The 13443-nt window shown below is 46.0% G+C and overlaps 1 protein-coding gene and 1 long non-coding RNA gene across 2 annotated transcripts in view; one reads left to right on the plus strand and one right to left on the minus strand.

Annotated features, from left to right (window-relative positions):
* LOC146357888 (uncharacterized) overlaps positions 1–7053 on the plus strand; it is a 36658-nt gene extending 29605 nt beyond the window's left edge. Inside the window, exons 2-3 of the long non-coding RNA XR_014786923.1 lie at positions 1054–1239; positions 5083–7053. This is a non-coding gene — a long non-coding RNA (uncharacterized LOC146357888). The remainder of the gene's footprint in view (positions 1–1053; positions 1240–5082) is intronic.
* B4GALNT4 (beta-1,4-N-acetyl-galactosaminyltransferase 4) overlaps positions 1–13443 on the minus strand; it is a 210301-nt gene that overhangs the window by 153486 nt on the left and 43372 nt on the right. The gene's annotated exons all lie outside the window — the stretch shown is intronic.

Genomic DNA, 13443 nt, shown 5'->3' on the forward strand with positions numbered 1-13443 from the left:
CCCAGACCCAGTCAGGCATCCACAACATCCCTAGCCACACTTGCCATTAATTTCAGCTTACCCATCTTTGTGGGGTGCTCAATGCTGCCCCACAAAGGTAAATTACATCATTGCCAGGTGCCTCCAGCCACTGTTGTGAGCTTGGTGTAGTTGCTTGCTACCCACTCATATCCCCGCAGGATAGAGCTGAGGTGCTACTGTCGGTCAACTGTGGGGAAGCCAAGGCAGCTGAGCCTGTCCTCTGAATGTAGCTGTTGACAGTGTTGTTCTGGGATGCTGATTCCTCCTTCTCCTGAAGATTAGGGTTTTATTCTTACAATAATATCCTGCCATTTCCCCTCTTGCAAGGAGCCCACGGCAGCTTATGTGGTCCTCTTCTTCTCCATTTTATCTTCACAAGAACCCTGCGAGGTAGGTTGATTCCAGAACCTGACAACCCCCTTCCACTACCTTAAAGAGATTCAGAGAAGGGGAAATACTGCCAATTTTGGCTCCTCCTGGCAAGGTGGTTACGTGGTGAGGAAAAGGCATGCTAGATACAAGTTCTATGCCACCCTTTAAAATCATAAGTGTTCTGGACCTGGCAACCCTACCACAGATTGAGGTACCTGGGGTGCCTCCATCAGCAGCAGCAGAGGGCAGAAAGAGCGAAATTAGCATGCAGGAGCATAATTAAAGACACCGGCATAATTTAAATGCAGTCAGGAGGTCACGCCATCCTAAGTGCATAGCTGACAGCACAAAGCACGTCTGCTTAATTGCACTCATAGTTCCAAGACTCACTGCCTTCCTTGCAACGCTGTTCATTACAGTTTTCGCCTTTGTGTTTCCACATATTATGCAAACACAACAGCAGGCAGCTATGATGATCTGTGCCTTAGTCACTGAAGATCTCCAGCGCCTGTCGCGTTTACAGAATATTCCATCTCTCTGCAGGTTTGTACATCTGGGACTAGCTTCGTTTGGCAGAGAGGGGTGGGTGGGAGTGATTTCTTTCACAGCCCATATGAAGGACAGATTACAATATATCCTTACCTCATTTTACCCCTGCAGCCAAAGACAACACCACACTGGAATATAAAGGGGATCATCCAAGGTTCTCAGTGGAAACAGAATCAGATGTGGTCCAATCCTGAAGATTCCTGTATTTTGACTGGCTATCCCATTTGCACATGTGTGATTCAGCCACATGTGATGCACTCAAGAAAGCATATATCCTTTCACAATTAAGAGAGTAAAGTAAGTCATGTTTTTATTTGTCTTGGTTATGGGCTGTAAAAACACCCACCCACACCAACAGCCGCAAACATGGGAAAGTATTACTTACATAAAATTAAAAATAAATACAAATTCAATAATCCAGGTTACTGTCAACTACACGGGTATCAAAATAGTTTTGACTCTGTCTTGCTGCCTCAAAGGCCAGAGAAACCACTTTGTCTGTTGTCCCTCTGCCAAGAGAGTTTACCTCTTCTGAGAAAGACCATTAAATTCTTGACCCTGAAAGTATTTATGGTTCCCAATTAACACTACCTTAATCATAGGAGAAACCCACATTACCAGCCTTACAGACTGCTATGTACAATGCTGCACCACTCCAGGCTCTTGCAACTATCCTAAAATTCTGATCCAGAACACATTTATTTCAGGAGCGTCTTGAAACTTACTTCCAAGGCAGACCACAGTCTTAAGCACATTTTCTTGCAAGGAAGTCCCTTCAGGGGAGGGATCAATAGTACTGATTTCCCACCCCCTCAAATTGGACTTCACACTAACCATGTTAACTTAGTGTATGTATCGTTCCTTTCAATCTTATCCTACCTTGTAGTTTGACTTCCTGTTGGATTCCTAGTTGAATAAAATGATACTTACCATGGTTCCTGTGAGTTACTTTAAGCTACAGATGTAACAGTCAGATTCAAGTGATAAGGATCACAATCTAACATGTTTGGTTGTACATAGCAAAAACATGGATAAGATGTGGTTCAAGAGCCCTTTCACCAACACGATGACCTAGTTCGCACATAATGACAACCTGATGGGTTGTCCTGCACAAGAGGGATCGGGCAGGTACGCTGCCTGCAGCATGTTCGCCTCTTCCACTTTTACTCAGCAACCCATGATCAGCTCCTGCTTAGCATGACGTCCACACCCAGACCACTGGGTTATTTAGGGGCTAAACAACCCAGTGATTAACCCATGGTTTGTTGTTCTTTCTCGCTTTCTCCATACAGTTATATACCTGCATGTGTTATCATATGGTGACATTTAGCAGTGTGAACTAGCCTGCTTGCTTTTTTTTGGTGTAGTCATAGATTTTGATTCTGCTGCTACATGCTATTTACAAATCCTACCAAAAACGTTTAAACTTGTCATTGTTGGTGGCTAATCCTGAAGTTTACTATAGGCGTTTAGATGCCTACCCCTTCACTTATTCTTTGTTCAGTGATGTAACAGGTACACCCATCATAGACCTAAGGAGACCTTCTTTCAACAATACATGATGAAGTACTAATGCTGATTACACCCCATTATGAAGGTTCACTGGCACTTTGTGTGCCTTGCTTTTAAATCCCTTTCAGCTGGGAGACAAAAACCCATGAGCCCACTTCCAAATGCTTTTTTCATGGCTAAAAATAAACTCTGGATTTTGTCTTCATGGTGCCACCAGGTATTCCATTCATATATTTTCAGCTAAGCTGGTAGTGCAGAGCAAAGCATTTGAAAATTCCCCAAACCACTGCTTCTCCTCTCCACCCTTCTCTGATTAAAGCGGCCCATTCTGGGAATTCTTTGATATGACAATTGCACATAGATCAGCCTTCCCCAACCTGGTGCTCTCCAGATCTGTTGGACTACAACTCCCATCATCCCCAACAAGCATGACCAATTTGGCCTTGCTAGCTGGTGATGATTAGGATTGGGAAAGGCTGATCTAGGTGCTTCTTGCCATTCTGAGCAGCGCACACAGCATGAGAAATAATCACTGTACCCAGACAGCTTTATAAGAAAGATATTTTAAAAACAACAGCAGCAACAACATTTATTTAGATTTTATGGTACAGTGATGTAATGACAGCACTTGACAAATGTGAAGACCAAGACTTTAATTCCAGTGGTGCCTAACGCTGTGCAAGACAAGCCAGACCATTGCATGGGATGTGGCACATTAAGAAAACAAACTGGCACCATATCTGTGGTAGCTGCTACATAAGACATAAAAACAACTGTACCCCATACCAGTTCATCCAGGTAAAGTGGTCTGTATGGAAGGATAGGACATGGGATGATAATTTGGCAGCGAAGTCAGGAGATGCATGAAGCTAAGCAGTTGAGGCAGCAGTGGACATGGGAACACTGTGGTTTGGGATGGGATTTGTGGGAAAGGTGACATCTGAAGGGCAGGTATGACAGAAGTGAGCCAAGATGGCCCACTTCTGCAGGGAACAGGAGAAAGTGATAAAATAGAAACTCTCAGCAGCCCATTGCAAGTCACAGCCAGAATTAGAGCAGAGCTCAGTCGCCCATTTGCTTTCACAACAGAATGTGGTAATACTATACTATCAGAAACACAGAGCAAAACAAGGTAAAGTAAGATGTCCGCTCCCAGTCGTTGCTCAAAACCCCATAGGCTCCTGCCTTCCCTGGCCCAGAGGAGTGTGTATTTAGAATTCTCTCTAATGAGGAAGTAGGGACAGGACAGGAGTAAACTGGCAGCCAAACACCTCTGAAACGTCAAGGGATCCAATGCCTGCTCAAAGCTGCAAGTCTTTCTCCCTAAAGGGCACAAGGCTGCCCCATCTGGGACTTGCTGGGAGGCTCTTTCTAGAGCAATTCCTCCTCTGACAAGAGGCTCTCGCTTGAGCATGTCAACGAGGTGTTTCCAGTCGCTCTTATTCCAGCTCTCTCAGGCTGACAGCTGAGCACAGCAGACAACTAGTGACAGGCACCGTAGGAACCTTTCCAATAAAATAAGCTAAGAGCAAAAATAAAAGGAAAGACTGTGCAGACTGGACACACACACACACACACACACAGAACAAGAGTGTGCTGTGTCAGCCACCTGTGTGCAGCATGGATGGTTTCAGGAGGAGACAAGACACTTCTGATTGTACTTTGCAGATGACATATCACCACCGGATGGGTCTGTACATCCTAAAGGTGTAAGGGGGCTGGTGGCTCTAGATAACCACTACCCTTGACAGAAAACCCTCCATGCAGCTCTATTCTGGATTGCTGCAGGAGGGAGGAGAGGTCTTACTTTGAACATGTTTGCTTCCCCGTCGGTCAAGATCTGAGCCAACGCCTGCAGCCTCGTCTGAAATCAATAGCGAATCACTGTGCTCAGTACTGCAGCCTTGCCTTTTGAGGCATTCACAGTAGGGGATACTTGCTCCTTGGGCCTAGCCATGGAAATCTTGCATACTACCATTCCCTGAGCTACAGAGTAAATTTCTTCTGCCCCCTTTTGTGCAGGGCCTGCAGGCTCTTCTCCCCAGCCACCCTGAAGGCTCAGCCCGGTCTGGGCAGAATTCTGCAGCACCGCTTGGGTCTTATGGGGAAGACCTGGCTCCTGCAAGCTCCTCCCCTTGATGCCATCCTGCATGTCAAGGGGGGCTGCTTTTCCCCCAATTTGGGTCAGAGACGTACATCACTGCTGCCTCTCCTCTGATGCTGGCTCGGCAAAGAAAGAGGCCAAAGCAGATCAAAACAGAGCAGAGGCCTTTAGGTTTGACGGTGAGAAGACCATTTACTTTAAAAACCCCTTGAATGACTTATTAGTAACTTTTTAAAATAAGAAAACGTCTGTATCTGATGTGTCTATGGATCTCAGGTTGCATCTTATTCAGCAAAAACGTTTGTTTTGTGTCTATTGGACGCTGCAATGTCTCTTTAATAAGGGTTTCTCTAAATTGCCTAATTGTTGGAGGTGTAGCACAGCTAATGCTTCTTTTAAGCATATGCCTAGTAGTTGCCCCTTTTGGGGAGGAGGTCATTATATGGATAAATTTTGTATTGGAACACTCTTTAATATTTATTGATGTACATGCTCTTTTAAATTATCTACCTACTTCCTCACAGTTAACACATGGTCAGTGCAAATGGATTTTCTCTGCCCTTCTGATGGCTAAAAGACTGATATTACAATAATGGAAGGATAAACGCTTACATCCTATAATGCAGTGGATTGAAGACCTTACAATGCTTTCAACGTTTGAACAGCTGGTGTACAGATGCCACCTGCGAATGCATACTTATTTTGATATTCTTTTGTTGAAGTTTATGTATAGTTCTTAGAAACCTGTATTTTCATTCATTCATATGCATTCACGCACGGACGCACTTCATATGCCTGCCTGCCTGCCTGCCTGCCTGCCTGCCTGCCTGCCTTCCTTCCTTCCTTCCTTCCTTCCTTCCTTCCTTCCTTCCTTCCATTTCTATACTGCCCAATAGCCAAAGCTCTTGGGGCAGTTTACAAAGATTAAAAACCATTAAGAATTCATTATACATAGTACAAAAACATTTACATATAAACATAAATGGACAGCACACACACACACACACACATATCTAAACGATTTTAAACAATCCACAATCATATGCTGCCTCATCATATGCTGCCAAATGGCTGAGAGAAGAGGAAGATCTTAACCTGGCACTGAAAAGATACAAATGTTGGCACCAGGTGGGCCTCATCAGGGAAAGTGTTGCATAATTGGGGCCACCACTGAGAAGGCCCTCTTGTTGCCACCTTCCAAGCCTCCCTTGGAAGAGGCACGTGGAGGAAGGCCTTAGATGAACACAGTGTATGAGTAGGCTCATTCCAGGAGAGGCACTTGGTCAGGTATTGTGGTCCCAAGCCATGTAAGGATTTATAGGTTAAAGTATCTTCCACTCCCAACTCAGACAATTGTGCCAGAAGGATAAGATGGTCATGAAGCCCGAAGAACGAGGCAAAGCAGGCTTATTCAGAGCAAAGTCCTTGTGATACAAAGCGGGTCAGAACAGTACCGAGGTGCCCCTAGGCAAAGCGCCCCCCTCCCACAAAGCGCCTCCTCCGCCTCGTATATTCAGAACTCTGCTTAATGCCTGAGCAATCCAGACAGGCTGTCTCCAAAATGTATCAACTACTGAAAGTTCATGCAGAGGGGCGGGAGGAGAGAGGGGAAGGCGAGTGGACATGGGAAGCTGGGGGAGGTGGGAAGGCGAGTGCAGGAGCTGGAGGGAGTGTGCTTTGGCAAATAGGAACTCTTGGCCAGAACCGACACCAGCAGTCTCCAATCAGAGAGAGTAGTGGAGGACTATATACTTTGGTGAAAGGCTGCATTCGGTTATTGCACTAGCTGTGTCTTTGGGAGAGGTGTATGGGTAGATGATCATGTGTGTGTATGCGTGCATGCATTCCTTGGAGTTGTTCCTTCTATTTCTTCAATTCTGATTGCATTTAGGCTTTCCTCAATATTTAAATTAAAAGGAAACAGCTTGGTTGTAGTGGGATCGTTCCCTCACTCCTTGCTCGTCTGTCCCCTTTGGGACAGTGTCTTTGCAGCACCCCTTACAGCCGCCTTCTCCTATTTCTTTCTACCTCTGACTCGTTTGTTATTTGTATTAGATATATTCATCTCCATATTTTTTCAAACTAACATAGCTTTTCCTCACTTGTTGCTGCTACGCTCCCGTGCCATTCCTGTGTTTGCTTGTTTATGTTGCTTGGACTCTGGAAAAGGCTGTGTTTATTGTTTAAGGTCAACCCGCACTTCTGCTTTCTCCATTTTATTTCCTGTCATTTTTGTCAGTCAACTCTGTCTCTTTTAGATTTTTACAGACCCAGTCTTATTTCAATTGTTAAAAGCAAACATTGACTTCTGGGCATGTTCCTCCCCCCCTTTAAGTCATATTCAAGCAGTTAGGGGTTTTTGCTTTCTAAATTCTTAAAGAAAGACATATTACAGCAGCCTATGTGTGTAGTATTTGGCCCCACCCCATGCTGAAGTGAACTGTCTGTGTCTTCTCTGTGTTGATCCTCCCAAAACAGAAATTAAAGGTTTTTTTAAAAAAAATATTGTTCTGTTGCTCTTGGCTCTGATCTTATCACATGTGCTGTTGTCCTGTATTTCTCGAAGTTAACCTGCCTTCCATAAAATAATATGAAATATAGAATAATAAATTAAAGACACCTGTCATTTGCTTAGGTAGTTCTGCTTTTCTTTAGCTCTTGTGTGTCTGTGTCCATGTGTGCGTGCATGCTAGGTTGTTGTTCCACCAACACGATATGTCCAAATTTCAAGGCAGTGTTGAAAAAGCACAAGACACATAGTATTTATATTAATTACCTTCTTATTCCAATAACAGTCCACCGCATGGCAAAGCAATCCAGCACAAAATGAGGCATCTTCAGGTTGTTGGCAGGGGCAGAGTTGGGCAAGGTGCTGCTGTCGCCAGCAGCGCCATTAGGCAAGCTGTCTGTCCTCTAGTCCAGATAGTGCGTCCCAGTGCAGTAGGGCAGCAGAGTGTGGAGGCCAGTTGCAGTGCTCAGACATCACTATGCGAGGAGGCTGGCGTGGGCAGGTGCAGTAGTCGCACTCCTGCCCAAGGCGGAGCAGCATCTCCTTCTGCAGTGGAAGAGCGGAGCCCGCTGATGGGCGTTAGGTCAGAGGTGTCTGACGTCCTCAGCATGGTGGAGGGCGAAGAGGAGGAGGTCCTCCAGGGTGTGTTGGAGGAGGAGCAGCAGGCAGAGGCTCCAGCACCCGACCCCTCTTCCATGGTTCCCGCCACTTGTGTGGTGCCCCCGCCAAGTCAAGGCAGGCAGTCTGCGTCTCCTCCTCCCCCGAAACATCAGGGCAGCATTGTGCGGGACCACTTTTGAGTTGGGAGCGGATCCCAGCCACCGCAAGGCGTCTCTGAGCAGGGGGAAACGGCCAGGGCACTACAGCACCAGCAGCCTGCTCTGTCACTTAAGGAGGCAGCACCAATCGGTCTTGCTCGGGGAAGTGACCCCCACGCCCCAGCAGGCCAGCAGCAGGGGCAAGCAGAAGGCTCATCGTGCCTCCAGAACTCCTGCAAGCTCTCCTTCTCTCACCCCTAAGAGGCTTAGGCAGGCCACCACGGAGGAGATGGGGTGGGGGAAGTATGGGTCCAACATTCAATGTTTCCAGCATTCAAAACTCAGTGGCCCTTCTGGGCTAGGCACTGACCGTGTTCATTCAAGAGACATTGAAAATGCTCATTTAGTGTGTGCTAGAAATAAACAAAAGCAGATAAAAAAAAATAACCTCTTCCAGTCTGCCTGCCAGGTAATGTGTGTATTCAGCCATAAAGAGGCTAAGCTGGTGATTCTTCTGAATAAGGGTTGTTCTGTACTTCAAAGAACCCTGCAGCAGAGATTAGGGATCGTGACCTCTGCTTCAACACACTTTCCCTTCTGAGTTTGGTCTGAGTTTCTGGGAATATCAAATTCAACCTGCGCCTAGCACACAGGCCAGTGGGCCACACTGCCTGGACTTTGGCGGGTAGGATGCCCTTGAGGGGGGCTGGGAGGGGCCCAGGTGTCATGCACATCCGTGGAAACAGGGAGAAGTTATAGCTCTTTGCTTTGGGGGTTTTCCTGGAAAAACTCAAATTTCACCTGTGCCTAGCACACAAGCCAGTGGGCCAAACTGCCTGGGCTGTGGGGGGTGCACTGCCCCTGAGGGTGACTGGGAGAGTCCCAGGTGTCAAGTGCGTGTGTGGAAACAGGGAGAAGTTACAGTTCTTTGCTCTGAGAGTTTCTGTGAAAAACATCAGATTTTTACTCTGCCTAGCACAAAAACCACTGGGCCAAACTGTCTGAAATTGTGCAGGTGGCCTCCTCTCCAGGGAGGTGGAGAGGCCCCCATATTTCATGCCTGTACCATAAAAACTCAAAAAGTTATGACCATTTGTGTTTTCCCATACAAGTCGATGGGAAAACACCAAAAACGGGCGATCCGGATATCCGAATCTCAGTTTGGATTTGGATCTGAGTCGAAGCGGAGGGAGTCCTAATCAATCCGAGGCAGATAGGGGTCACTTCAGAGGATCTGAAGTGGCATACGAAGCAGACCGGGGGTCCGTGCTCAGCCCTAGTTGATGGTAGGGCTGTGCAGGGATCCCCTGATCTGCCCCGGAGGCCACTTCGGGGCTTCTGAGGCAGGCTCGATTCACTTCGGGCTGAATGAGGGGGGCGACTTACTTCAACCTCCGGAGCCAAAGCAGGATTCAGATGGCTGCATCCCACTTCGGGAGGGGGTGACCTGATGCCCCCAATGCACTTCTTACCTGGGCTCTCGGGATGTGTGCCAGCAGCTGTCTTCTTGTTCCCAGGAGTTGTTGCCACCGCCACCAGCTCCTGGGCCCTTGGGATGCATGCTGGCAGCCATTCTTTTGTTCCAGTGAGTCGCCATTTTAAAAATGGCAACTCCCTGGAACAAGAAGTCAACTTCTGGCATGTGTCCCAAAGGTTCAGGTAAGGAGCTGGGGGCTGGGCAGTGGCAGCAGCACAGCTGGGCTTCCGGATTGTGTTTAAGCATACCGAAGCACTTTGGAGCAGCCTGACCCACTTTGTGCCCCTCCACCTCACCTCAAAAGCAGCACAAAGTGGCCCACTTTGGCTTGGAGTTCGGGCTTCGGACCAAAGCAGTGCACAGCCCTAGTTGATGGTACTGAAAGCCACCAAGAGATCAAAGAGAATCAACCAGGCCACAGGCCACTGTCTTCCTACTGACATAGGTCATCATTCAATGTATGCACAGAAATTGATATATTCATATCTATATAGCCACATCTTCTCTCTCTTTTTTCTTTTTCTTCTGTTGAAATTTTACAATAACATTAAAAAAGACAAGACAAAACAAAAACACGAGTCAACAACCAACTCACTGGCCCAGTTCAGACATAATGTTGCGGTTCCTTCTCGTGCTGTTGAAGTGGGAACAAGCAATGAGCTTGAGTGCTCCCTCTCCTGCATGTCTGGCTTGAAAGGATTCCCTGTTTGTTAAACCATAGTTTTCCCATGGCATATGAGCAAGGAAACTGTTGTTTAAGTATTGCCTACAAATCAAAATTGAAATCGCAGTTTGATCCTTTGCAGTTCTTGTTAATAGGCAGCACTTGTACCACAGTTTCCTGGCTTAGCAGTCAAACTCAACTGTGATTTAACAGTTCAGGAAGTGTCCTCTCAAGTTGGGTATTAGGGATAGGCGGATTCCCTACCTGTCAGTCCGTAGGGAATCCGCCCGCGGGGGGCGGGGGGGGAGGCGATCCGTTCCTCCCCCCAGAATCCTCTTCGGCCGGCTCCACTCTGCAGTGATTCCGCGGAGCCGCCGGTCGGCTCCGAAGTGCCAGCGATACGGCCGCCATGCCGTATCGCTGGCTGAAGGGGACTTGACTGATTGCGGACGCAAATGGCGTCCAGGACCCCATTTGAGGCTGTAAAGGCCTTAGTTTAAGGTAAATGCAGCCATAAACATTTGCGTCCACAGTCAGTCAAGTCCCCTCCAGCCGGCAATACGGCATGGCGGCTGTATCGCTGGCAATCCGGAGCCAGAGGATCCGGCCGAAGAGGATTCCGCGGGGAGGTGGAGGAAGTGTTCTGTTCCGCCATGGACTCCGGGGGGCTGGATTCTAAAGTCTCCTCATTGGAGTCCATGGCGGAATTCTCCGCCATCCCTACTGGGTATGCAAGGAGAAAGAAGTGCTTTTGCTCATGGTTCCAACTACAACAAACCACAGTTTGTTGGAGTGGCAGTATTATGTCTGAATCAGGCCAGTATTTTGGATGTAAATATTTCTCTTCAATAGAGAACAGGCTTTTTCTGTTCCTGACTTATTAATCCTCATGACTCTATAGAAATAGGTCAGACTGAGAGGTCATGACTTGCTCAGGGCCTCTCAGTGAATTTTATGGCTGCTACAGGATTTAAAATTCAATCTCCCATGCCCAAACCCAATATTCTTGGTCTCTGAACCATAATCACTGGCAAACTGATTATGTCCTTTTAAAAAAAAAAAAAGGCAGACTACTGGAAAAGGTTAAATGTTGTCTAACATTTAACCTTTTCCTGTAGTCTGCCTTTTTTTTTATTTAAAGGACATAATCAGGTTGCCAGTACAAGGTACATTTACCTGGAAGCAAGTTCCATTAAAAACAAACATGTTGAAGGAAGCCTAATTTATTTTACATTCAGCATGCCATGAAAGGAACACCTAGTATAAATACTACTTAAGGTATTTTAGAGACAGATCCTCTAAAGTTATGATTTTCTTTTAGTTTCTCTGTTTGCCATTTGTATTTGGTTGCAGGAATCTACTAATTTCCATTTCAAAAGTAATGGATTTTCAAAATGTAATATCTGAAGAACAACGTATTTGCTACCTTTTTTATCATGGGCCATATAGGCTATATCCAGATCACATAATTTTATTTAAATTTTAAATAATCCCTCACATAATCTCCTCCAATGACAAATAAAGGTGGAAACTTACAGGATCAAGCTTAACATCACACTTCAAGTTCAAGCTATGCAAACCATCCCACCTGCACTTTTTGAGCTTATTTTACAATGGCTTAAACCAGTGTTACACTTCCCCAATCCAAGCTTCAACTGAAGGATATGGGCGGAGCGGGGTGGAAAGCACTTAAACCAGAAGGCAACTAGAATCCAACATGTCTGAGCTTATTACAGGCCCCAATCCAGCTAAAATAAGCTTGATTAAAACCCATTAAATGCAACTAACATGCGCCCCATTGATTTCAATGGAACTCGCAGATCAATCCTGCAAATGTTCAGCTGGACATATGTCCCATTGTGTTCAATGGGACATACTCAGAGGCAAGCGTGCATAGGACTGCAGCCTTGGCTGGACTGGGGATTATAGCTGTTGGGCATTTCTGTATGCTTCTTTTAAAACTACTTCCACCAGAATGTGTAGGCACACAGAATGGTTTGTTTTGGCTTTGAATTCTAAGGGAGAAGAATCTCTGTAAAAAATTAAACCAAAATTCAAGCTGACATCTTTGGCTGAGAACAAATGCCACGAAAGAGGAAACATTACATTTCTATCCCTATATCAGAAGCAATTGTACAGATACCTGAAATTCTTCAACAGTGATTTCTTTAGTGTATGAAAATGTCCATCTGCCAACCCTCAATACCCCTCTGCCAGTCTCCAATATAGAGCCTGTCAAAGTCATTTGTTGCACATAAAGCAAGCAAGGTATAAAGCAGAGGCAAGCCATTCAAGGCTCACAACTAGATGCTTTTGAGTGCACAGTCCTTCAAGGGACATCCTCATCTGATCAGAGGAGATATATTCTGGCATACATTATGCGTTGCCACCATTACTCTGCTTTACTATTGCACTTTGAAGTGTGTACCCGCTTTGTGCAATGCTTTTCATGGCCACTCAACAATTCTGTGCAATGGGCTGCATTAAAATTTACTCCTGTTTTACAGATTCCTGGTTAAGTTGTAGCAGGGAACTCTGGCTTAATGCAAACCAAGATCTTCACACCAAAGCTGGTGCTTGATCGGAGGAGGGAAGAGCATTCAGCCATGGTTGATTGTCTGAACGTGGCCAGCATCATGCTCAATTATCACAAGTCACTGCACAGCAGAGAATGAATTTAATCCTGGTTTCTATGTTATTCACTGGCCCACAGTGGCTCTGTTCGCTACCGAGTTAACCACATTTAAATATGATATCAGCAAATATCAGATTGCTGTAGAATGGCATCAGCTTTATTCACCCATATAAATTCCTCCATTTCCTCCTCTGCCATCAACTAACTCTGAGCTTTAATGCAAGGACTTCAAGCACTTGGGAATGCACTGTACTTCGTCTTCTGGAAAGTGTCCGCCCCTTCCCCAAGCACTTCCAGATGTATGGGGTCTATGCGCCTCAGAAGTGCAACATTAAGCTAATGAAAACAACATTCCTTCTTCCCAGCTTATGTCTGAATCTATCCCCTTCTTCTATTACATCACATGACACACGGGGGGGAAAGCTTCAGAATGGAAATGCAGACCGTCCCCCCTGCCCCCGGTTGGGGCACGGCACCTTCCAAATCTCTCCTCTCCCCTTGATTTACCACTCTCCCCACAACCCAGATCAACTCAACTGGATTTAACCTGATTTACATCCCAGTCCTGAAGCCTGCTAAACCAGAAGGAAATACTTTCAAGGAGGTGTACCCCATAGCTGTGCCAGTGCAGTGTTACAAACACATGACAGCACAGATGCTTATGATCAGGCTACCAGTTCCACTAGGATAAAATCCAAATCCTTAGGGCATTTGCTGATCACAGTTTTAATTTGTCCACCCACACGTCAGACTGCAACTTCTCAAGCTCACACATAAAGTTGTCTTTAGAAGCATTTGGAAAGAGTTCCAGACAATTAATGAGCCCACTAGATAAACTGCAA

This window comes from Heloderma suspectum, chromosome 1 (assembly GCF_057233095.1).
Source record: "Heloderma suspectum isolate Gila_16-S chromosome 1, 16-S_ref, whole genome shotgun sequence".
NCBI lineage: Eukaryota > Metazoa > Chordata > Lepidosauria > Squamata > Helodermatidae > Heloderma > Heloderma suspectum.